Source organism: Miniopterus schreibersii (genome assembly GCF_964146895.1).
Source record: "Miniopterus schreibersii genome assembly, chromosome: 8".
Taxonomy (NCBI): domain Eukaryota; kingdom Metazoa; phylum Chordata; class Mammalia; order Chiroptera; family Miniopteridae; genus Miniopterus; species Miniopterus schreibersii.
The window spans coordinates 36,908,086-36,934,599 of NC_138109.1; the positions used below are offsets into that span (position 1 = coordinate 36,908,086).

General features: G+C 42.8%; 1 protein-coding gene and 1 long non-coding RNA gene across 13 annotated transcripts in view; one reads left to right on the forward strand and one right to left on the reverse strand.

The window, feature by feature from the left end:
• The window catches only part of FGGY (FGGY carbohydrate kinase domain containing), a 354,457-nt gene that overhangs the window by 279,729 nt on the left and 48,214 nt on the right, over nucleotides 1-26,514 (forward strand). The window lies entirely within an intron of this gene.
• LOC308560934 lies at nucleotides 83-16,870 on the reverse strand. The gene is made up of 3 exons (XR_013999414.1): nucleotides 16,712-16,870; nucleotides 2,683-4,198; nucleotides 83-1,173 (listed from the first exon to the last, which is right to left on the reverse strand). It is a non-coding gene; the product is annotated as an uncharacterized lncRNA (long non-coding RNA).

The following is a 26,514-nucleotide window of genomic DNA, read 5'->3' on the forward strand; positions in this document are numbered from 1 at the left end:
AGCTGTCCTTCCTCTTGACAGCAGCTCACATCTTGCAAAACACACAGGATATAATTAAGAAATGATAGGTTCCAGACAGGGAAAGCACAAACACTTCTATCCTCAGACATATTTATTGCAGTTTTTATTTGACTTGGCCTCTGTTAGCATTGGTCATTCTGTTTTTCTTGTTGATTTTCTTTTTTTTTTTTTTCTCCTTTAAAATAGCTCTTAAATTGTTTCTTTTAACTTTTCCTTTGACCGTTTTCTTTTAGCATGTGGAACAGGTAAGGTTCAAAACTTAAGTTTTTCATGTAAATTTTAGATTTGTAGTTGCTTATTTCATCTCTACCCACCACTGTCCAAATACCTTGGAGGGCTCTATCAACAGGAGACACAAATGAAAATGTTAGTAAAAAAGGAATCAAAAGGGAAAATAAGGAACAAAAATATAGGAAGGAGGAAATCAGTGGCAGTGATTGAGCCCACAATTTGACTCTGAGCTTCCTGGCAGCCAAGACAAAAAGAACACATGATAAGTTGCATAACTCTTATTTTCAAAAAGGGGAAACATACCAGTTTCTTGTAGGAGACAAAGCTTTTCCTACCACCAAATTGCAAAAGACATTTCATGCATGGGGTTTTATGAAGAGACTTTGGTAACATAACAGTATTAACAGCAGGTTTACAAATAGGGAGAGAAGCGGCCCAGGTAGACACAGAGAACACAGGCTGTGGAGTCAGACTGCCTGGGCTCAAATCCTGCCTGCACTGCCTGCTCACTCGCTGACCTGACCATTCTGCGCTCCGCTCCTTTTGTTTATCTGTAATAATAATCAGTAGCACATTATGAGTTCTTTCCCTGGATCAGGAACACACATTTAGTCCCATAAATGGTCACTCTCTCATTCCCATTTTATAATTGAGGAACGTGAGGCATAAAGAAACTTAGCCCAAGTTGAAACAGGTAGTAAATGCCCAAACCAAGAAGTCTGGCTCCCAAGTCTCAGCAGAGAGTTCAGGAAATATTTGTTCAGCCCAGCCAGGCGTGGCTCAGCGGTTGAGTGTCGACCTGGGATCCAGGCGATCGGGGTTCGATTCCCGGTCAGGGCACATGCCCAGGTTGTGGGCTCGATCAGTGACTGTCTCATCATTGATGTTTCTATCTCTCTCTCTCCCTCTCCTTTCTTCTCTCTGAAATCAATAAAGATATATTAAAAAAAAAAAAAAAAAGAAAGAAATATTTGTTCAGCTGAGCATCAGAGAGCTTAAGTGACTTGCCCAAGGTCTCAAAGTCAAGACTAGAAGTCAGATTTTCCACCAGTAATCCAGTAATTTGTTGTGACTGTCCTATTTACCAAGAACTACCCCAGGTGTTTTTCATATAATCTTCCTGATAGAACAACATACACAGGCAACAGAGATCCAGAAAGATGACAGAACTTAAGGGTACACTGTTAGCAACAGACAGATGCAAAGTCTGATTTCAGTATCTGTGCTCTTTGTAGCACATTTTGGGAAGTGTGGTGCACGACATTCTGTCTAAGCTTCTCACATTGATGCCTGGGAAATAGCCCTTCCAAGGAACTGAATCCACTTATGAATGCTCTGGATTTTAACCGCAGTTTTTAAACAAAAATGGTTGAGTTGAACCTTCAACTTCTCCTGGGTTTTCTGGTACTCAGAAACATTACATGGAGGTTTTTATTTATTGTTGAAATGTCAGTGACTTGTCAAGTATTATTTTAATGTTATCAACTTATGAAAATGTTCTCACAACTAGATGCATTACCCTTCCTGGAACAAATTATAATTGCTGAAACAAAACAGTAGAGATGCTTGCTAAGGGCTTGCATGGGTTACCTCATGTTATGGACTGAATGTTTGTGTCCTCTCAGAATTCATACTGAAGCCCTAACTCCCAATGTGATGGTGTTTGTAGGTGGGTCTTTCAGAGATAATTAAGATTTGATGAGGTCATGAGAATGGGGCCCTTCTGATAGGTATTTTGTTATAGCAGCCCAAGCAGACTAAGACACCTCATTTCATTTTGACAGTCTCCCTTCCTGCAGGATAGATGTTTTTATCCTTGTGGGATGTATGAGGAAACCGAGGCTCAGAGAGGTTCTAAGTAATTTGCCCCCGACTGTAGTTGATAATGGACAGAGGAGAATAGAAACCAAGGCCTCTCTGGATCGATATCCTATCCTGATTTTCATTCTGTTTCTACTTTGCTCGATTTTGTTCCTGTTTTTTTCTTTAAAAATATATTTTGACTTCTAAAATGTTTAAAGGTGTATTTTCTGAAAAGAAATGCCATTCGTCACAAATCAGGAGATAGTCTGCAGCTCAAAGAGTCTTGTGACAAGACGGGGCTGCGCCATCAAACACTCCACACCATGACCTATGACAGCTCATTGGTGTCTTAGTCAAACTGAAGTTTATAGCTCTGAGAGGATTGCACACACTGACATCTTCACTGCATGAGTTTTATCATTAATCTTCTGGCACAGAATCTAAGATACGGTCCATTGAATATTGGCATTGCTGACTTGAGTAGCAGCTGCCAGGCTCACAGCATCTTAAGGACAAGCCCACGTCTCCTATTCAACACAAGGACATATGTGCCTCCTCTGACATTTAGTTTTAGGAGGCACTGTCGTCTAGTAAAGACAGACCCAGCTGAGATACCTGATATCTTACCTGTCATCACATGCCGGAGAGAATCCATGCAGTATTGACCTCTGTATTTGCCTGTTGTATAGCCTCAGACAATGTCACCTGGCTTCCCTGGGTGTTTTGTTTGTTTGTTTTATTTCTGCTTAAAAATATATTTAAATAAGAAGAATTGCCAGTCGTGTGAGACTGTCAGTATGAAGAGCCTTTGAAAGCTCCGATGACCTCCATGAGCCCTGGCTATGATTTTCAACCGCATTCTAATGATTGTGTTTGGAATTGCTTTGGAAATGTGGATGCATGTAGCCTTGGCTTCATTCACCCCTCTCCAAAGAAGACTCACCAACCTGGCCAACCCTTCTGCCCCAGGCCAGGGGACAAGCTCAGGATTCTGGCGAGTTGAGGTGAAACAGAACTGCTTCTTCCCTGTCATTCATAGTTTTCAACCTGAACTTCAACATAGTTTTTTTCTTTGAATCAAAGATTCTAGCTTGGTCTTCAGGGTGCCTGCCAGTCCTTCCTTGAAAAAAACTGAGCAATTCCTGCCAGCAGCTTAATGATTCCAGCAGGCCAGATGTTTTGTTTTCTCTCTGGTGGTTGGGTGGAGGATTTCACTTCTTATGCAGGTGTGCAGACTGGAGAAGCAGTAGCCAGTCATCTCTTCTACATTGAAGGACAGACTAGGAAGAGACCAGAGGACCCAGGCTGCAGATCTAGGGAAGGGCCTCCATGCCTGCGGAGACAGGGTTTCCCAATCTCCTAGGCCCATGAATCGATAACTTCAGTTGGGGTAGAGTTGTATACCGACACTGGTGATACCAATGGATCAAAAGGACTTACAGTTGTGGGTTTTACTGATAGCTATTGCAAACATCTATGCATTTCATTTTTGGGATGGTTTTATCAGATGCAGGGAGAGGGACAGTGGGTGGAATTTTCTGGTAGGAGAGATTGGTCAATTATGAAGTTCATTGCTGTTCCACATTTTGAAACCTGCTGACAATGCCAAGTGTCCACCTCCCGTTCTTTTATCCAGTTACGTTCCCATTCTCATAGTCTCTCTCTTCCTCTGCCCTTTCCTGCACTCTCATCTAAAGTCCTCCTACTATTTCCCTTTTCAGTGAGGATCTCACAAAGGGTGTTGATACAGCCATCCACTCTCACTGCAGAATGCTGAGTAACATCTTGAAGAATTATCCCTCTCCAGAAATGGTGTTCTCCTTTTTAGTAGCATTAAAACTGTGTCTCCAACAGACAGTGTGACAAGATCATGTCAGGGTTGTTTCTGTATCCACAGCTTAATCAGCAAAATGGAGTCAGCCCACAGAGATGCCCCTTTCATGGTGAAAGTTCAGCCCATTGAGGAGAGAGAGGGGAACCAAGGAAGAGAGGCTCCCTCCTTTTCTTGGTAGGAGTGTGGAATCCCAGCAGCCTTGACCTCTGTGACCTTTCCATTCGATTACTCTCCCATCACTTGAATGTCACCCATGGCTCCCTTGGCTGTCCATGCGCTCCAAAGTGACCTTCTCTGATTCTGAGCAACCTGGAAACCAAATGATTACAATTAGAAGTCGGGAGCATCCCATAGTACTTCGGTGGGCTCCAAGCCCTAGAAAATTAACAAATTGGATAAAATAAGTTTATGAAATATCAACATGCTTACATTTTCTAAGCACAGGCTATAGAGATGTTCTAACACATGCGAAGGATGCACAAAACAAGAAGCCTGTTTCAGGATGCCTGGAGAGCAAACTCAAAAGGCAAAGGGCAGACGCGCAAAGTGGCCTTCCACTCGGCTTCCTGCAGCCCTGCAGACACATGCGCGCTCTGTAATCGCTTATCTTCAGAGACAGATTTCCCCCCCAAGACTATACAAAGCAAGCTTTAATTGTTAACAGTGCTATTTACTTTGACACCCGTCCTGACCCCCCCCCAAAAAAAAACAATGGAGGGAACATCTAAAGCAAAAATCAGCAAAGAAAAAAGACAGTGACAAAAGATCAAAATGAATTTAGCAATCAATTTAAGGCGATTACCAGTGTAAAGAAAATAAGCCCCAGGAATCAACTAATTCATCCAGCAGCTCTTCCTCCCACAGTGTGAGGGTCCCCTCCCCGTAAACCACTGACACAATGTGCTCCACCATCAACTTTCCCTGTCACGGTCCAGACAGACCCGTGTCTTGCAGACCAGTGCCCGTGAGTGGCCAGTTGGGAGCCACTGTCTGTAGCGTGCGCCCACCAGAGAAAGCTGACCACTGACGGCCGTGGCCTACCCTCAAGGTCAGTCCTTGCAGGAGACTCACTGCTTAGCTGGAGCCTCTCCTGTCCTTTGTCATGAAGATCACTTCAGTTAGAGCCAATTCTATTCATCACCCTGTAAGCGCCTCAAAGCCCTGATTTTGCAGACAATGCAGCACAGCTCTGTTTTACTTTGTGAGTCAACTTTCGGTGATTTTTAGTTCTCTTTGGCTTTCTGTCACCATAAATACTAGTTTTACATTTGCAAAGTAAAGCTAATTATCAAGACTGGTTTCTGGAGGTTTAGAAAGACTGATATGTAATGGATATTCAGAAATAAGAAACCATCCGGTTTCTTGGCACATTTAATCACTTTTTTCTTTTTCTTTTTTGTGGATTGCAACTAATTATTCATGTTCATTGGGAAAAAGTAAATTTTATCCCTGGCTAGATAGCTCAGTTGGTTGGAGTGTTGGCCCAATACACCAAGATTATGGGTTCGATCCCTGGTTAGAGCCCATACAAGAATCAGCCAATGAATACATAAATAAGTGGGACAACAAACCGATGTGTATTTTCTCTCTCTCTCAAATCAATAATTAAAAAATAATAAAAAAAGAAAATTCAGTTAAGCAGAAAGAAAAATATGAAAACACTGATCTTACTACTCTAAAAGAACCACCATTTAACATTCTGGTTGCTATCTTTAGTCTTTTTATACATATTTTAAATCATCGTTTACTTTTAAAACATGTGTTCATACAGTGCATAGTTTTCTAACCTTTTCCCCCCACCCCCAAATATATAGGAAACATCTTTATTTATCATACTCGTAGGCTGCATAATTTTCTATCCACAGAATATGCCATTACTTTTCTTACCAGTCTCCTGTTTTGAATATTTAGGTTGCCTCTGTTGTTTGAATAATGCTGCAGCTAACATCTCTGTAGCTAAATCTGCAGCTAAACACACCCTAAGTTACATTAAAATAGATTATGATGTATAATTGTCAAAAGTCTGCCTAACTTAGAATTTTGATAAATATTAATACTTCATACTCCCACTGGTGGTGTGTAAAAATTCAGGGCTCACACTTCTTGTGTCCAAGGAGTCTACTGCTATCAACGTTAGTTCCATTTGGCTCCCATCCCCAGGCCTCTTATAATCTTACTCATTTCACATATGGTCCTGATATTATCAACTTTGTTTAGTCACCTTTTGCCCTTTGCTGCTTAAGCATGTGTTTCTGGAGTTGTGAGATTCTGGTTTCTAATTAAATAGATTTAGATTTCTGATTGAATTTTCAGAATGTCCTGTCTCATATGTCAAAGCCTCATAGAAAGTCAACAGAAAACCCTGGAATGGTAATTAATGCTTTAAAGAAAGATTAAATGAAGAATGTGATATGGGCCCTAACATTCATTATACTTATTGCCACACCTGGTTAACAGTACACTCATATCTTTTCCAGCATTGTTCCCTCTCCAAAATAAATAAACGCAACAAATTTAGTCTCTGATTAATTGTAAGTCTCCTGTTCCAATCCACTTTGCAAAATGGAACCATGACTGTCAAAGTCAAAACATTAGCTCAAATTGAGAGTCCTAGTTTCATAGATTAGGTCAAAATATAAAATACACAACATTGTACTCTCCTGCTCCTTTCCCGTTACTTTCTATGCCGGATCATTTATAGATTCCTGCAGCAACCAGTGGGTGGTGTTCACAGTCCCCACTGTGCAGTTGAGGACTCTGAGAAATGGAGAGGTCGCATAAACTTGCTCGATACGAAGTCCATGCTCTTTTAATTCCATCGAACCATATTCCAGTGAACGTATATCCAGTGCTTAGGAAAGTCCAGATTCCAGTATGGTCGCTCAGCGGCCCTTCACCCATCGTGTGGTTTATAGAAAATACCAGCTTCACACATGGGTCAGCACTGTTTGGTTGAGAATCAAATATAGGAAAAAAATAAGAAACGTGCCCCCTTTGGTCTGGAAATTTTCTAATTCCTTTTGCCTGGAAGACTTTATAATATGCGTTCCAGTATTCTTTTACTTTATTTGCTTTTAATCATAATCTGCCCATTTACTTTTTATAGAGGTAGATATTAAACAGTACTTAACTAATTAAGAGCTTTAATTAAAAGACACTTTCTGTAGTATTCTTATTAAAAAAAATTTAGGCTAACAAACATTTTTCCCAAATATCCCTCTCCCCCTGAAGTTTTACTTAAAACTTAAGAACTGGGCTGTTACAAAAGAAAAAGTGGCGAAACATCAACTGAGTACTTTAGAAACTTAAAAGGGTTGCAGAACTGTATTTCTGTTTTTCTCTCTCTTTTATTTTTAACTTTAGAGAGGAAGGGGGAGGGAGAGAGATTGAAACATCAGTGATGAGAGAGTCATTGATCGGCTGCCTCCTGCGCGCCCCCTACTGGGGATCGAGCCTGCAACCCCAGCATGTGCCCTGACCGGGAATCAAACCTTGACCTCCTAGTTCAACCACTGAGCCACCCCGGCCAGGCCAGAACTGTATTTCTAAAACAAAGTTTACCTGACTCTCTTACTTCATTTTATTCAAGACAACATTTCATACCAGTGCAAATCTGAAAAAATATGTTAACATCTTTCTACAGAAACACATGCTTATAAGCAATTAATTATTCATTCTTATTAATATTTATGCCTTTATGCTTCATTAAAAAAAATTCCTTCTTGGAAATGAATAGGTTGGGTATTTTATTCCTTTACACTACTAGGGTGACTCATGAATAGCAGACCCATGCTGTGTAAGCTTAATATTCAGCACAGTAAATTAGGCTGTGGAACTAAATAAGAGATCATGAAAGACAAGACCTGTAGTTAAGTCAGGAATTTTCTGTAATTGGGGAAAAAAAGTCTTGAAAATGACTACACACACACAGACACATGTATGTACATACATACCACACACTGTTGGACAAAGTTGGATTCACAGTCATGGAATGTGTAGAGGTCTTACTGAAGTCTGTGAAAGAGTTTTGGTTGCAGCATTAGGCAAATGATTGAAAACTATGCAGAAGGGAAAACTTATTACGATAACTTACTAGTAAGTATTTGATTCTCTGTAGTAAACCATAAGAAAGTACCATGAGTTCGGAAACTTGAGTGGAGTATCTTTAATCATGCATATCAAAAAAATTTAAACATTTAAAAATTTGATAACATGTTAAAAGTTGTGTATAAGGAAATTTCCTTTACTGTCATCATCATAATTTTACAAGTGAGGTAAGAGAGGTTAAGTGATGTCAAAGCCATGGCTAGAAAGGAACAATGTCAGAGTTCAAGGCCTAGGCTAGGATTCCAAAGCTGGGAGTTGTTCAACTCCATCATATATGGAAATGGACTCTTCTGGGGCTGCGTGTGGTGGCTTAGTTGGTGAGTGTTGGCCCATGCACCAAGAGGTCACCGGTTCGACTCCTGGTCAGGGCACATGCCTGGGTTGTGGGCTTGATCCCCAGTAGGGGGCGTGCAGGAGGGAACCAATCCATGGTTCTCACAGATGTTTCGCTCTCTCTCCCTTCCTTTCTCTCTCTAAAATCAATTTTAAAACATTTTTTTAAATGTTTTTAAAAGAAAGAAACTAGTATCAGAAACAGACAACTAGAATTAGGATGCATAGTAAAATGTCACTGATTTAGTCAAGGCCCCCACAGGGCACCCACAAAGTAGGATAACTGTAGAGAGTTTAGTAGAAGGACTGTTTATAAGACTGAGGACCAGGACATAGAGAAGCCATTAAGGAGCATGTGATGCATTGGGTTTTGTAACAGCTGGACATGAAGAGGTGAGGGGAGAGCACAGGTGCTGTAACCCCAGAACGGAGGCTGTGAGATACAGGGTCAGGTGGCTTGTCAGTGACTGTGGAGGGAAAGAGCTTGGTTCTTGACACCATTCTCCTCTCTCTCTGACCACTTGCTAAGCTCCCCAGTGGCTGGACTCAAAGTCAGAAGGCAAGGGGGCTCACTGGTGCTCCTGTCTAAGCCCAGAGAAGGCTGGGGCGGGTCCTCAGGACAACGTGCAGATGTGCAGCGGTCATTCAGGCTGAGGCGCGCAGGTCAGTCTGCGGACCAGGGGCCCCCTCTGAACAGTGTGCTACAGGTTTGCATTGAGATAAGGTACTCACATCAGAATATAAGTCAATTATGACATTTTATTCAGAGCAAGATGTCCTCAGTGTATTTGTTCCCATTCTGGGGGAAGCTCCTTATGTCATTATGGACCTGCTCTTTCAGGGGCACTGGTCTAGACTCCACGGCTCTGCAGATGATGACAGATATGCTTGAGTCTCAGAAGGAACTTCCTTACTCCTGCATTCATCTCCTGCCTTACCTATGCTAAAGACAAGAAAACAAATCTTTGTCTGCACTTCCTCTGAACTGGGCACCATGCTAAGGTAGTTCAGATAATAGTTCTTTACAGGTAGGAAACTGAGGCTCAGAAAGTTTAAGGAATGTGCCCATGGTTTAGCAGCAAGTGGCAGAGCTAGCAATCAAGTACAGATCTGGCTCCAATGTCTGTGCTCTTCTTATGTCTCGACTGCCCCAGGGCAGTGCTTACACTTATCTGATATTAATACCCAGGAAACAATGCAGCCTTACAGGGGAAGGCCATGTTTGGAGACCCATGGCTGTGTTCTCTGTTTTCAGTAACAACCAATTTATGATTTCTGGGAATAGATACACCCCAGCTCCCAAAAAATCAGTACCATTTATGGGTCCCATGTGACTTAACTTTACAAAGTCTTCCCCAGCCCATCCAGCCAGATCAGAAAGCAAAGTTGGTTTGTTTCAAAGTGGCTCTTATCTTTTTCCATCTCTTTTTAAACCTAGGAGGTCAGGAAGAAGATGGAGAGAAAGAATTCATGAGAGGGATGCCTTTCCTTAGAAATGTTATTAATTGTCTGGGTAAAACAAGAGAAGGAAATAAAATAGCTGCTCCTTACTGAGTAAAGATCTCCTTCCCTTATCTCATTAAAAATTAAAAGCACTCTTGGTTTAAGTAGGGCAAATTAGTAATTAAGTGCTATATAATCAACTTGTGTAAACACAATGTGGAAGGGGAGGCCAAATTAATCACTCCGCTGGCTTGTTTTTGCCCCATTAATGCACCTTTTCCTAGGGCCCTTCCTGTAATGTCAGGATGCATTTTCTGCTCCCCTCCCCTGCTGGAGGCTGGGTGGGCTGTGATAGCTGGGCTGACTGGTGACAGCTGACCAGATCTGGAAGAGGCATGTGTCCAGGCTCCTTGTTTAATTCTTTAAGCCAAGGTCCCTCAGCAGAAGTCTGCCATGTGACAGGGACAGTCCTCGATGGTAGCAGGACAAAGAAGAATTACACACATCTCAGTGCCCATGGAGTTTCCAGTCTTTGGGGGAGGAGGTGGACCCAGACAGATACAGTTATGAAAAAGTCAACAATAACTACAATGGCAAAGACCAGGGGCCTTGGCTTGGGCTCCAGTCATGGCTCTGCCACTTACCTGGGGTAAGTTACTGAATCTCTGTTTGCCTCAGAGCCCCCATCTATGAACTATGACAGTAATGTCCGCATCATAGATCTACTTTCTCACAACTCGTGGTGTAAGGGGTAACCATGTTAGTACAGGTAGTGTGGCACAGTGTTTATTTAACATCGGCTGTTATTTGTTTATATAATTGCTGTACAATGAGATGATGAAGCACCAAGGAAAGACTGTCTTCCATGGTCTTGAGGGCTAGGAAAGTCCTTCTGAGAAGGCAACATTTGAAGCGGGCCCTAGAGGGTTAGCTAGTGATGGAGCTGGTGGAGCTGGAATTTCGGGTGTGTGCATGTGACCCTGGTTCTGCTCTTGACTTTGGCAGTGGCGTGCCTTCTCTGAAAGCAGAGGAAGGGACATGGGCCTAAGTCCTGCACAGATCTTTCCCCATTTCACCTCAACACAGTAAATATGAGCAGTAACTGCGGAGCCTCCATCATGTAGTATTATGACAGCTCTCTGCAAGTCTGGGTACATAAGCCAAGTCCACTGTGGGCAGGATAAGAGGAAATCAAATAGGACAGAAGAGGGAAGGTAGCTCTAAGTCACCTGGCTGCACTCCAGGGCAATGGCTCCTCCTGGGCTTGCCAGCTATGTGAACGAACCTGGCTGGGGGGGGGTCCTTAATTTCTCTGAGCCTCAGTTCCATATTAACTGACCCCTCTGAGTTGCTGCAAAGATTCTATGAAGGAAAGCATAGTTAGCACCCAGAAAGTATTATTGTCATTTCCTATATTAATTTCATTCTCATGACAAACCTACAAAGTGGGTGGTTCATTGTCCTACTTTATAAAGCAGGGAATTGAGGCATCAGGACATTGATAAGCTGGCTTAAGGTCACACAGATGGCTGGCGCTAGAATGAGGCTGCAAACTCAGGTGGTCTGGCTCCTAACCCAGCCTCTGCATGTCCCCTGCAGCCCAAGCTTCAGAGGCACCTAGAGCTAGATTTACACATTAGATGCTAGAAATGGGCAGGCGCCACTTGATTATGTCTGGGCCCCTCACTTGCCAGTGAGGAGGACATTCTTTCTCTCTGCTGCTCGAGGGAATGGTGGATTTGGGCTCACAGCCCTGGTAATCCTTTAACAGGTGGGGGAGGTGGGGCAGGCCAGAGTGACTCACCAGGGATGATCAGTCTTGGATGCGGTGGGAATACAACTGCTTACACTGATCTTGGCAGTTTTGCTTAAGGAAGAAAACAATTTGTTTATTTGTTTATCACTTATATTCAGCTTCCACAAAGGGTTTGAGGAAGCTTATAATAAATTACTAAGCAGAATAAAACTGAGCAAAATGAAACTCTCAAGTCAGAAACTACGTAAAAAGAGGAAAATACACCAACCACTTAAACTAGGGAGAGGGGTTCCTCAAATTTCCATGTCTTCAGGTTCCAGGTAGTTCATATAATAGGAAGATGCCAGCAGTTTGATTCCCTGTGGGGTTGGAAAATGTATGCTCTGCCTGATAGTGACATTTAAAGTGTTTTAATCCTGGGTTGGTGAATTCCAAGCCACACAGATTTATGGGACAGGTTTGGCCTGTGGGTATCTGACCCTTAAATAAGGGGATTACTTTGAGCTTCCAGGTGGCCAAGACAAAACTGGGAAATATGTCAAGTCATATAGTGTTCACAGAATCAAAGAAGCATGCCAGTTCTCCAAAAGAGACCACCTTTTCTCTTGTACCAAATTCTAAAGTTGCCATTCCTTTCAAAGCTGACCTAGATGTTGTTCCATAGACTTTCACGGAAGGCAAGAATTCATCATATCCCACATTGTTGAAAACTCGGAGCATGATACTGAAACTTCAGGTTACAGATCGCCCAGGTGCATAACTTCCCGGAGATGTCGCTGGTCCTTGGAGTAGAGCTGAGACTACCCAGCATGGTCCATGGATTTCCCTCCACCTCTCTACCCTGAATATTCCTCCCCTCACCCAGCTTTACAAACAAGGCTGCATCACCGGCCTGTGAGTGTCAGAGAGGACCTCAGTGCTAAGGCTTTTTACCAGCCTGGCATCGGGGAAGTGCTAAAATGAAGCACCCATCAATCGAGAAGGGCAACAGATGTTGAGGCATATCAAATGTCCGTAAACAGCAAGCCCACAGAGGCCACTGAACTTGGCATCCTCTTAGCAGAAATACCCTGTTGCCTCCAAGAGGGAACGCCATGGACCTTTATAAACTACATTAGGTGATGTACTTGTTTGTTAATCTCTACTTTTTTTTTAAGGGCACATTTAATGCTCACAGAGTGTTCTAGGCTCTCAGCCCTGGAAATCCAGGTCTTCAAAATATCCTCCCAGTAATTATGGGAAGTTTTATGTTCGACATCTAGTACCCTCCCTTTTTCTCGTAACAGTATGATTCATCTATAAGTAATAAGTAGGAGCACAGTTAAGAGCATGGACTCTGATACCACGTAAAGCTGGGTTTCAATCCTGAGTTCAAATGTCATAGCTGTGCATTAGGTCGGTCCCTTCACCTTTCTAAGCTGGTTTCCTCATTTGTAAAAAATATGATTATTAAAACTATGTATTTCCTAAGAGAGTTGTGATGATTAAATGAGATAGTATGTATAAAGTGTTTACCACAGTCACTGGTATGAATGAACTTTTAGTGAGAGTTATACAAAATTAAAACAATATTATGTTGCTTACTATCATTATTAGCTGACTATCCGTCACATCTATTCCGGCGCTTTACATATATTATTGAAAGGTGGCTGGGTCAGTCATTTGCCTAGTTGCTCTCAGGTAGCTTATTCACCCCTCCTTCGCTATGTATTACATTTCCCAGCTTCCCTTGCAACTGGCCTCTGGTTTGGCCCATGGAAGATACAGGTGGAAGGAAGACTGATGTGTAGGAAGAGGGGAGAAGTTGGGTGATTTTTCCCTTCACTGCAGCAGCAGCTGCCTCTCCTGTGCGATTCCAGCTCTTAGCCTCTCCCTTTCTGGTTCCAGTTCTGGCCACTCAGCCCTTCTTTGGTTTTAGCTCCAGCCTGACATCTCTAGTCTCTGGCTGCAGTCACACCACAGCCTCCCACTGGCCCTCGATCCCCAAGAGGGGAGCAGCTTTCTGCTGTTACTGAACTCTGAGTTGCTTCAGCAGCATCTATTTGTCTTCTTGATTTTTTTCTGTCACATAAGAAACCAATTTCTTGTACTAAATTCATTCTGTTGAAAGACCTAGAGTAGTTTCAGTTCTCCTGACTGGACTCTGACTGTTATGGTTGATTTTAAAGATTAAAAGAGAAGTCAGTCATTACAGTGAATTCACCTCCCTCTCTCCCGATTGGGATTAGCTAGGCCAGCTGGAGAAGGGGTAGCTAGTTCTCATGGAGAGCAGTTCACATTATCTAAGTGAAGCCCACATGACAAGAAATTGGCCTCAGCATCTTTAGTGAACACCCAGCTCTGAGTTAGGCACTGAGGTCAGTAGCCTCCTGTAGCTGCATACCTCAGCCCCTCTCAGGAGACAAGACTTGATTATAAGCCAGAGCCAGGCACATTTCAAGATCGTACCTGGTGAAAAGGAACAGAAACTCCTCTTTCTGGAGCCGAGCTATGGGCCATTCACTATGCTAAGTGAGTCGCTGCATTATGTGTGCGATTATGCTCATCCCCCAAATGAGGAAATGAAGGTTCAGAGAGGGGAAGTGATTTACCCAAAGTCACACAGCTATAAGTAGTGGTGCTAGGAGTTTAACTTGAGCCTATATGTCTCAGAGTCTGTGTTTATTATAGACTCCTATCTGTTCCTCAGTTTTCCAAGGTTTCTTCCTGTTTCACAGCAGGTAGTAAGAAAGCTACGTACATAACTCCTATGCCCTGACCTTCTTGTAGAGATTTCCTTACGGAAACAACAGTCAACCTTTCTTACCTCTCACAGTAGGTTTACATGGAAAGTTTATTGTTTTCATTTTTACAAATGAGGAAACAGGCTCAGAAAATGAAAAGCACTTACCCACAGTCTCACTGGCTTTTAATATTCAAGCTAGAATTGGAATGCAGGTTTTCTGTCTCCAAACACGCATCCTTACTACTGGTGACAGCCAAGTACTAGATTGTGCGGCGTATAGGGTGAACTGCTTTTTACGAATTAAAAAAAAAAAAGAAAGGCAAGCAAATCCAGGTTCCCCACCTCAAGGAGCTGACTGTTGGGCTAGAGAAATAAAAAGGAAGCAACCTGAAACCCGAGAGTTAGATTAGCCATGACATAATCTACTCTCTGCAAGCAGCCACGCAAGAAAGAGAAATGTAAGAAGTGTAAGAAGTGTAAGAAGTGGGGCTTGACATGGAAACGTTAACTCAGGACAAGCAAAGAAGCAGTGGCAAGAGGATTTTTCAGGTAGGGGTGCGAGTGAGAGCAAAGGAATAAATACAGGCAGGAAAGAGAGCCGCTCAGCTCCTGGGAAGGACCCCAGTTCTAGAGCAGCAAAATGGAAAGCCGGGAACGTAAGGGCTACAGTTGATTGGGGGTGGGGGTTGTTAATGATAAATAGATCAATTAGGAATTTGATCAGGAGTCTTGGGAGCATCCCCTGCCCAACATCCCCTGATTCTGTCTTGTTGGAAAAAAAATGTCGCAGGCTAATAGCCTTATATTGAAAAAATCAACAACATTAAGTGCTTCTTAGATGATAAGACTGCTTCCTGGTTAAGAAAAATTGCCTGTCAATTAATTCAGCCCTGGAGTAATAGCAAGGGTTTATTACTTATCTCTGATAGTCTTGAAGAGTCCCTGAAATAGAAGGGGAGCACTCTTTAAAGGCCCCTAGAAAGCTATCCTGTTTCACTAGAGCACAGTTGAGTCTAGCCTGTGTGACATACCGTGTTTGAGAATTTGGGCATGGGGAAGGCACCTTCTGAGACAGTGCCACTGATGTATAGGAAGCAAGCGAGGTACCTGCGCCAGCTCAGAATCCACCCCTTGCCCCCTCCACACCTCCCGCCCTGTCAGCCGCCCCGTGGTCTGGAGGAGCCTGCGTGTTGGGTGGAGATCAGAGTGGAACTCCTACCAAGTTGGCGTGTCGGCTTCACCTGTCAGCATCTCCGATAAGGAGGGATCCTGACGGACGCGACAGATTTGACTGATTGGGTTACAGCAGTTGTCCTCCTCTCAGGAAGCTGAGGAACCACTCCAGGTGCCGGAGGAGGAATTTTTAGACAGTCCTAAAGCAGGGCTTCCAGCAAGTGCTTAGGCTGCTAGGAAACCGCAGGCTTTATAGTGCGTGCTGCATATTGTAGTGCGGTGGGCAGCTGGGACCCCTCTCCGAGGGGCTCCTAAAAACGATGGCCGAGGGGACTCCTGGAGTACGCACCAGCCTGTATGTATGTACTTTTCGTGTATTAACCCTCCATCCTCACCACAATCCCATGAGGTCCTGATGTTAGCTACACTTTGTAGGCAAGGAAGCTGAGTCACAGAGGTTAAGTACTTTCCCAAGGTCACCTAGCTGGTAAGATAGGAACCGACATTCAGACCTGGGGTTCTGGGGTGATACTGAAACCCATCTGCAACGTTGGTTGGGAGGCTGATCTCTACACTTTCCCGCCACCTGTGCTTATTCCCAGTGCTGCCTGGAGGTGTTTCAGTGGCCGCTTGCCTCACTCCAGTGTGTTTCCAGGTGCGGGTCCGAGCCTTCCTCATCCTCAGTCAGTAGCAGGTGCTGGATAAATGTATGTTGTACCAAACTGAAGGTGAAATTTTAGATGCTTTGTGATCTCCCTGGAGCAGGCTAAGCAGGTTACGCGCAATGCCAGCCACAGAGTCTTGGTGCTGCTGTGGATGGAAAGTCTGTAACAGGTAAACTCTGACCCTAGACCACCTAGTATTAGCTGCATCTCTGAAAACAACTTTCCCTGTCGACGCTGGATCGACACTGCGTCTTTTGATTCTCAGTTGCTCTCATTTTTCAAAGATGAGCTCGCCCATCTTTAGTCTTGGTTCAGTTACCAAACCATTTACTGGGCAACCTGGGAAAGAGGTATATGTTTCTGGGCCTCCGATTCCTCATCTTTCAACTAAAAGGATCGGGTCTGGTTTTCAAAAAATGTCGAGCAGTGGAAGAGTTGGGAAGCCAATATATGAAACAGACAATAGGGGAACCCTATCTCCTGCTTCCCCTGTCGTTCATTCCCTTTCCCCACAGCATGGCAGTTGAACATAAGATGCATTGGTCTAGATTGTTTCAAAGGAAATAACCCAAAATATATTAAAGTAACTAATGCTAATACTTAATGCAGTAATAAAATACCTTCAAATGGGAGGTCCAGGCCATTGAGCAGGTAGGTTTGTAGGCCCTGTGCCGGTGTGGCTGTTGGTGTTGTTTGCTCCTGGGGGCAGGTATCAGCTTGGCCTGACTGTGTACAGTGGGGTGGGGACACTCAGGCCCTGGGCCGCCGCCTCCTTGTCTGGAAACAGCCTGCGTGTCATGGCACCGGTGAATTAGAAATTCTATCCGGTGACTCTTGGAGATTGATTTCCCATCTGGGAATCTGACCTCTTGCTTCACCAGCAAAGGGGATCAGACTGTTCTGGGAGGAGTCAGTGAGCAAGCCCTCCAAAAGGCCTTCCCTTTCTTTTTCTTTCTTTCCAGACTGTACGTTTGCGAGGGAATTTCTGATTATGTTGGGGTCTTCTCACCACCAGTTTGAATCCTTCTTGGTGCATAGAGCAGTTAGATGTCCTCCCCCCATCAGTGCTTTGTGCAGAAGATTATGGAAGATTAGTCCCATTTATGTCACTGTATTTAGACAAAACCCTTTTGGAATTAGGGATGGGTACCCCATTTCCTTAACTTTTGTCAGTTTTTACAGATCCCTCATGTGAATTCGCCAAGGGTAAGAATCTTGCTTTAGTTATTTCCATGTCTCTAGCGAGTGACAAACAGATTGAGATAGAGTAGCTGCTTGGTAAATATTTGTCCATTCATTCAGCAAATATCCACCTAGGTACACTGATGAACAAAATAAACATCACCCCAATACTTATCACATTTACAACTGAGTGGAAGAGACAGTTAAATATAAACAAACACAAGTAAATGAGTACTATATCTTGGGTTAAGAGCTATAAAGAAACAGAGCACTTCCAGTGGAAAAACAAGTTGGAATACTTGATGAATGAATGAAAGTAAAATGACCTCAGCTCCCAGCTCTAAATCTCTGTCTCATCTCATCTCATCTCTCTGTAAATAATAATTATTGCTGTTACTTTAATGATTCCAACTGCTACCATTTATTGTGCTCCCACTACATTCCAGGCTCTGTGCTAGTGTCTTCCTGTTTGTTGCTCCACACTCTCCAAATAACCTTGCCAGCTAGGCTTTCTTATCCCTTATTCCAGATGAAAAAACAGGGCCCAGGGAGGATACTTAACTTGTTCATGATCCGAGAGCTGATAAGTGTCAGAGATGAAATCTGAATGGGGTGGATTCAGCAGAGCCTCTTCTCTGAGCAAAAGGGAAAACATTCCAAAGATTATCACTGGAGGTCCAGCGGGGGTCCCTGCTTAAGGATCCCCCTCCTCACACCGCGTGGCAGAAGGTCAGTTATGTTAGGCGATCAGAGAAAAAAAAGAAAGAGAGACAAAACTTGGCTGGAGAGTGAGAGGAAAAAGGCGGAAGATGATATTCTTGCCTTGGCCATCTTATCAGCCCAGCAATAATAAACCATCACCATGGTGACAGGAACTCTAATTAATGGAAGATGTTGAGTCACTAAAAACCACACCAACCGAATGCCGAGATGGTGCTGTCAACCTCCCTCCCCTGCCGCAGCTGTGGTCTTGTTGGAGAGGCCCGGCTCTGGAGGGTGGAGCAGACTCTGGACTTGGCATCAGAAGACTTGAGTCTGAGCCCCAGATCTATCCTTTCTGAGCTCTTGTGCCTTGAGCTATCAGTTTCTCAAAAGTAGACGGCAGTTCTCATTACTTTTATCATTAGTATAACTGGTAACTTTCTGAGATTCAACTTCAGTATCTATAAAACGGATAACAATGTCTAAAGCATTGTTAGGAGATTTAAATATAATTAAGGACATGGAAGTGCTTAGTAAACTATAAAATAACTCACAGATATAAACTATTATTAATACCAGGAGGCAGCCTGATGTGCTAGGGAGAGCTTGCACTGGAATCAGACAGACATGGCTCTGTACTTACTGTCCCACCTGAACAAGTCACTTAAACATGCAGAGCTTCAATTTCCTCATCAGTTAAAGTTCTTAGTATAAATCTTTAAAATGTTCTACCCAACTTCCAAAACATGAGTCGTACTTCACCTCTCTGCTCCTGTTTCCCCCTCTGTAAAATGGAGATGGCAAAAGGTAGTTGTGAGGATTGAATAAATTAATACAGGAAGCATACTTAGAACAATCCCTGACATAGTGTACATGAATTCTAATGGTGGAGGTTAGTGGTGGAAATGGTAGTGGAGGTGGAGGTCACAGTGGTGATGGAGGTGATGGAGGTGATGTAGGTAGAGGTAGAGGTGGTGATGGAGGTGATGGAGATGATGGAGGTGGAGGTAGAGGTGGTGATGGAGGTGATGGAGATGGAGGTGGTGGAGGTGATGGAGGTGGAGGTGGTGATGGAGGTGGTGGAGGTGATGGAGGTGGAGGTGATGATGGAGGAGATGGAGGTGGAGGTAGTGATGGAGGTGGAGGTAGTGATGGAGGTGATGGAGGTGGAGGTGGTGATGGAGGTGGTGGAGGTGGAGGTGGTAGAAGTGGAGGTGGAGGTGGTGATGGAGATGATGGAGGTGGAGGTGGTGATGGAGGTGATGGAGGTGGAGGTGGTGATGGAGGTGATGGAGGTGGAGGTGGTGATGGAGGTGGAAGTGGTGGTGATGGAGTAGGAGAAGAGGAGGAAGGAGGAGGCAGAAGAAGAATTGCAGTGGTATATGTGTACAGAATTGTGAAAGCTTTGAGGTGTTCTAAAAATGAGGGCATTTGTAGTCATTGTCAAAATAGTTTTGTTCAGCTCTTTCATCTCTCTACCAGTTTTCTCAAAGGTTCTCTTGTCTGTGCTGCCTTTTTGTCCAGCTCAGTGTGCATATCTTTCCTGACTCCTGGCTGTGCAGTTTAATTGAAGGAAGGAACCCAGCCGGAGTGGCTCAGTGATTGAGCATCAGCCTATGAACCAGGAGATCACAGTTCAGTTCCCGGTCAGGGCACATGCCAGGGTTGCAGGCTCGATCCCCAGTAGGCTATGTGTGGGAAGTGGCTGATCGATGATTCTCTCTCATCATTGATGTTTCTCTCTCTCTCTCCCTCTCCCTGAAATCAGTAAAAACATATTTTAAAAAATAAATACATAAGTGGAGGAAGAAGAACCAGGATAGAAACGAGGGTAAAAATTTGCTCAGGACCCAAGTTCTCTTATAGGCCATGATTTCCCAACAAGTGCCCCATGGTATAGTAAAAGGTATTCCAGGAAAGAATTCATTTGGAAATTGCTATGTTCCAGTTAACTAGGCATCTTTATAGCAGGACTTCTCATAAGACTTAACATTATAAACATGCATTGTGAATTTCCTGGGTTGCAGAGACATATAGAATTTGGTCTTTCCCAAATATACTGACCAAAGAACTAGTCTTTTTATGCAACATCTTACTTGCCTAAAGTTTCAAGTACCAAACATTGGGAATGCTGTTATAAACCCACGGTCAAGACCACCACACATACAAGTAATACCATCAGACACATTTGAAAACATCTATAAATCCATTAATCCATCGGTTCATTTAACCAATTAAAAAAAGTGCCATTGCTATATTTGGCAGCATCTCTGTGCTAGATAGCAACAAATAAGATTGATGTTTTTCCACCCTCTTGGTATTCTTATGGGCCTACTCTGGTGAGGGAAAAATCACCTGGCCATTTCAATAGAGTGTGACACGTGACCAGATCGAGAGCACAAGGCACTGTGGTACCAGGGGCAGGGGCTTCTTATCCAACTTGGTGGTTCAAGGACAGTTTCCCAGAGGAAGTAACTTTTAAGCTGAGATCCAAAGGAATGAACACTTAGAGCTGTGTAGCACCTTTTCAACTCGCCTTCCCATGCATTGCCATACTGCATCCTCGTGGCAACCTTCCTAGTTAGATACGAGGAGCCTGGTAAAAGCTAAGTGTGACTGCCACTTACTGAGCTCCTACTACAGGTCAGGCACTGTGATGGGCATTTTATGCACTTACTGCATTTAATCTTTACAACAGTGAGTAGCAGCCTCAGTTTACAGATGAAAAATTAAGGCTTAGGTTCAGGTTTCACAAAGCCTTCCATGTACTTAGTGCAGAACTTGTACTTCAACTCTGGTCTGTGTTACTCCAAAGCTGTCTACCATGGCACCATGGTCCACCAGTGCTGAGCATGGACGGGGCTCATCTGTCACAGGGTTTTTCCCCAGACTGAGAAATGCAGAAAAGTAAGCAGAAGATCCTAAATGTTTTTCTTCTTAAATGATTTATGTTATCCTGACAAGTACCTTTCCCAATCGGTTGGTGTATAAAGTCCTGTGCTTTTTTTTAATAGTACTTTGTATGAGGATTTTTTTTTTTTTGAGTTCTTACTTGGCAAAATAAAAATGTGCTAACCCTATGTCAGTCTCCAAAGTAATTTTGGAAGGGTTCGTGTCCATGAAATTCTAACATCTTGGAAATACTCTGGATGCAACTTTATAGAACATACCCTTCCTAACGGCAAGAGGAATATAAACCAGCACATTGCTCTGGGGCCCGTTGGTTCAGACTTGGGCGAGTGACCAAATTCCATGGGTTCAAATGTCCAGTGGCTGTAAGTGGAGATAAAGTAAAATAATGTGGCAGCTCCCAACATGTGCGCATACACCACCAGTGACCACTTGCTACTTTAGCTGGCAGGTGGACACTCTCTTACTAATAGTTGTATATTTATCTTAATATGTATTAGGAAAAAAACATAACTAGCACCAAACCTGGGTTTTTATGGGTGTTTTTGCTGAGAACAAAGCAAATTTTAAAAAGAGTAAAAGGAGTTTATTCAGAATTTAGAAAAAGATGACCTACATAATAAATACTATAGGTAGTGCTTACCTGTGGAATCAACTGCGAAGATGGTATGTGAATTACTGAGATTTGTGAAGTAATGAGATGATGTGTGTGAAAGTGTTTCATGCAGAGAAGTCCCCAGTAAATGCTCCCTTCCTTTCGGATTCACCTGGCTAGCAAGTGGCAGAGCTCACGACTATACGCAGAGTCTCGGACTCCAAGCCCAGTGCTCCTCCCAGGCCACCCGCCTCTGCTTCCCGTCCGCCTGCTTCACCCTGCGTCCGTCCTCCCTCCGTTCGCTGCAGGAGAGCTGCGCTGAGCAGGCTTCGGAAGCGGCTGCACCTCCGAGAGGAGACAGTGTTCGCATTTGAAAACACTGGAGTCAGAATCTGAGAATTTAAAGGGCCTTCAGAGAGCATCCCTCTCATCCCTCCGTGTTACAGATGGGGAAGTTGGGACCTGGAGAGGGGAAGTGCTTTGTTCATGGCCAGAGAGCTCTTTGCTGGTCAGACCAGGCTGAGAATTCATATAAAACATGCAGATGTGAAATTTTACATTTGTTAAAACACCATTTCCTCCAGACTTCCTGCTTTCCAGATAAGTAACTGGGATGTAACACAAAACCACTTTCACTTCCACAAATCTGAAGCTTTGGAAGGTCCTGCTTCATACTGTGCCAGGCGAGAGTGTTGTCAGTGACCACTGGACAAGGCGTTCCGGGTTGTACTCTGTTTGTTAGTGTATTTTAATTGTGGTAAAATACACATGACATAAAATTGACCATTTTTAAGTGGACAGTTCATCAGTGTTAAGTATTATTCACATTATGGTGCAACCAGTATCCAGGACTCCTTTCATCTTGCAAAACTGAAACTCTCTACCTATTAAACAATAATTTCCCACCCCCACCCCCACCCAGGCCCTGGCAGCCACCATTCTACTTTCTGTCTCTGAACTTGACTACTCTAAGTACCTCATAGAAGTGGACTCATACAGTTTATGTCTTTTTGCAACTGTCTTATTTCACTTAGCATAATGTCCTCAAGGCTCACCCATGTGGTAGCATGTGTCAAAATTCCCTTCCTTCCTTGTTATAGTCTTAATGCAACACAGGCTGCTCTCTGTGGTCCCTGGTTGTACTCATGGTTGCTGTGAAGACTTTGGCATGCTTAACTAACATTCTGGTGGCTTCTGACCAATGGGGGAAATAGGCAGCCCAATGTGGATGATAGTGGCAGTGGGAAGCTGTATCTGAGAAGAACTCAGCTCCTCTTCCTCCAATCTTTTGCAAATACGTGATAAGGGAGATAAATGAGATTGCATGCTGTACCCCCCACCCTGACTCCCAATTTCCTTCATTGCTCCTGCCCCAGTCTTCAGTCAGCCACAGAGAAGGAGTGGGGCTGTAGGGCTTAGAGTTTAAAGAAGTGGACTTTCAAGTAAAAAAACCTTGAGTTCCAGTTCAGCCTCTGTAACTTACTAAATGTATGGTCTTGAATAATGTGATTGACTTCTTAGAGCCTCGGTTCTATTGTCTATAAATGGACAGAATAGTATCTGTATTAAAAGAGCCTACTTTTGCCCAGCCGAGTGTGGCTCCGTGGTTGAGCATCTACCTAGGATCCAGGCGATTGGGGTTTGATTCCTGGTCAGGGCACGTGCCCAGGTTGCAGGCTCAATCCCCAGCAGGGGGCGTGCAGGAGGCAGCTGATCAATGACTCTCATCATTGATGTTTCTATCTTTCTCCCTTCTCTCTGAAATCAATAAAGATATATATATATATATATATATATATATATATGTGTGTGTGTGTATATATGGATATGTATATATATATGTATATATATATATTTTTTTTTTTAAAGAGGCTACTTTTTTTTTTCTTTTTGAGGTATAAGGTATTATTTTCTGTACTTTTCTGGATTTAAACTTAGTTTATCAAATTAAAAATAGTACTAATACTGTGACCTCTTCTGCTGGGTTGTGGAGATGTAATGTGATGTTTTCTGACACTCTGGCCGCTCTGAGATGTTGTGTTCCAGCCTGGGGATCTTAGGGAATCTCATGATATTGGAAAGGAAAGAGTGCTCATTTCTTGTGCAGCTTCTGCACATAAGATACATTGTTTTTACAGTAAAAATGCTGATTAGGACTCTATTATGGCACCTGGCTGTTTGCATCATTAACATTCTCTGTCTTCCCAGCTCATCTTAACCACCCCTGCCCCCAGTTCCCACCTCTTGATCAGTACCTCGTTTAATGCCCAGAAAACTACAGATGACCCCCTCCTCCATTTAAAAAAAAAGTGTTTATTTAATGCCTTGGGAATCAGTCAGCATCTGCCTGCATTCATTTGCCCACTTGCACATTTCCCTGGTATCTGAAGATACTGTCTTCCCATTTGAATACCCGCAGGTAAAAGGTTCCATTCATTCCCCCTCTCAGCTCTGACAAAGAAGGATGTCTGAGTGTAGAAACTGATTTCAGCTCCTCTCTGAAGTTGGGCATCTCTCTTTGCTGACTACTTAGGAAATTTTTTTCTGTTTCTGACCCTCCCCTCTCCTTTTAGTTGATAAACAGGACAGCTGGCCCCAAAGGGATGAGTCCATTACCTCTTGCCAGAGTTGAGTTCATTTTTCATTGCATGTTTCTGTTTTAAAAAAATAAGCCTTTTAAACGGGTTGAGCATGCATTGAGTGTGTGTACTTAATTTTTAATATGTGTGTGCTCACAGCCAGAAGATCAGAGAAGCCTTAAATAACAATGAAACTGAGCTGTACACGCTGTATGTTTTAGGTGGCACTGATTCCTAAATATACTCTTAGCAGCCAGGTATTATTTAATACTTCCCCACTAAGCAAGGTGCCAAATCTAAGTGAAAACCATGTTTAAATATATTTAATAAGATTACAACTTTTGGTTGAATATTGAATAACTACCTTTTTCAGCCAGTTCTCACTCACTGTCTTATGTTTTTGTTCTGAATGCTAGTTCTTTTGTGCCATCCAGCCAATCTTAATTATAAACATTTTAAGCATCATATGGATTTGTGTGGACCCCTTAAATATAAATGTTTTAGAGAAGGAGAACAACCCTGAGATTTTTTTTTTTTTTTTCTGGCTAAAATAGGAGATGTCTCTTTTCCGTGGGGCTGAGCCCTTGAATTAAAAAGGAAATTAATTGTCTTAGAGGTACTAATTTGTTTGTAGATTCTGTAATAAATGGTATCTGCTTTTTGAGCTGTTACTGCTTTTAGTGTTTTGTACTAAATGTACTTACTGTGATTTTTTTCCCCTAAGGATTCGGGCTTCTGTTAGTTTTGCAACAGCGACACCTAGAGGCTCTGGGGAACGTTGCATGTACTACTAGAATGTTCACAGGACCTTTTTAAAAGGCAGTCCCCCTGGCCTTTGAGATGCTGTGACAAAATGCGTGGGTCTTGGGGTTGAAGAGGAGAGAAGGCAATGGCAGCCTAAGATAGGTTTCTAGTTCCATCCATCAGGCTTCCAGTCTGGCAACAAAGCAAAAAGAGCTGTAACTAAAAAGAGTCTTTTTATAGAGAACTCAGCAACCTTGGTGTCATATATTCTGTTCTAGCAGATTTTTTTAAGTTATTAATAAAATATCGCTGTATTTAGTCAACATGTTTAACTCTTGTTCTTGTTTTCAACAGTTTGCTGGCTATTTTTATCTTTGTTGCAGGCATGTCCCATAGGGATTACAGCAAAATGACTATTGTATGTGGTGCTTCCACTTAGTGTCTTGTGGTAACTTCTTGCATCTCACAACTCCAAATGTTCTTCTCTTTTCTTTCTTCAATGCTCTCTGTATTAGTCCCTTATAAAGTTTTATTTCAGCCTTTTAGCCTATTTATTCTCTCTACTAATGTTCTATCATTTCTTCTAGACTGTTGCAGTTTTTACGTGGTTCTTCATGTTTTCATGTCTTAAAACTTTTAATCCTTGATTGAAACGATCATAAGTGTGTTTATTAAAAACAAAATAAAATTCTTTGATTATATAAATGCTGATAAATAACTTATAAAACCATTTTTGCACTATATTAAATTCAAAGTAAGGGGCATAAACAAAGCCTTTAACTTTGTACACTGAGGAAGTTCTGTGCTTCATTTTTAAAAGGAAAAGTAAACATAGTTCCTAGCGGTACATAAAGTTCTTATAAACAGGTATTATCTTTGTCATATCTCTTTGTAGATTATGAGGAGGGAGAGGAGAAACAGGGAGAGACAACATTTATTGATGCTTTCTATATGCCAAGCACTGTTCAAATCACTCTACATGAATTAATTCATTTTATCACCACAGCAATATAATGGAACAGGAAGTAAAAGGACCCCCATTTTACATATGTTCATGGAATGCTTATGAATTCCCAAAAGGGAAGCTTCAGCAAGGTACTGTGTGAGCCTGCCACAGTGATGTGCAATGACAGAGTTCATATTATCAGTTCTTTCTTAAACTCTGAGAGGCAGTTCAGGTCACCTTTCCTTGCCTCTCCCTTTGGGAGCTTCTGTACCTCCTTCATTCGCTGTCTTCTTCTCCTGGCTGAGTGCCCCCGGTTGTGTCTGTTGAAAAACAGTGTCTGCCCTCACAGAGCTTATATTCCAGTTGACAGGAGTCCAGCAACAAGCCATTCCAGGAACAAATAATAGCAACAAATAATATTTCGGGTAGCAAAAAATGCTGTGAAACAAAGTGAATTAAGGGAACAAAGAGGGACTGGGCAGACTGGGCGTGAAGAGAAAAGATTGCAAAAGAATGACATTTGAGCCAGGATTTAGAAGTGGTCACTAAACTACACTTTACTTTGTGTGTGTGTATGTGTGTGTGTGTGTGTGTGTGTGTGTGTGTGTGCACGCATGCGCTGAGGGACTGAGACGAGGGAGGGTGTGCAGAATTTTAGATCTTAGGAAAAAAGATTCATGAACCTAGAGAGGTGAGCCCAGTTGTGTAGTAGATGAAAATTGAAAATGTGAATTTGAGCAAGTGAATGAATGAATAAATGAATGC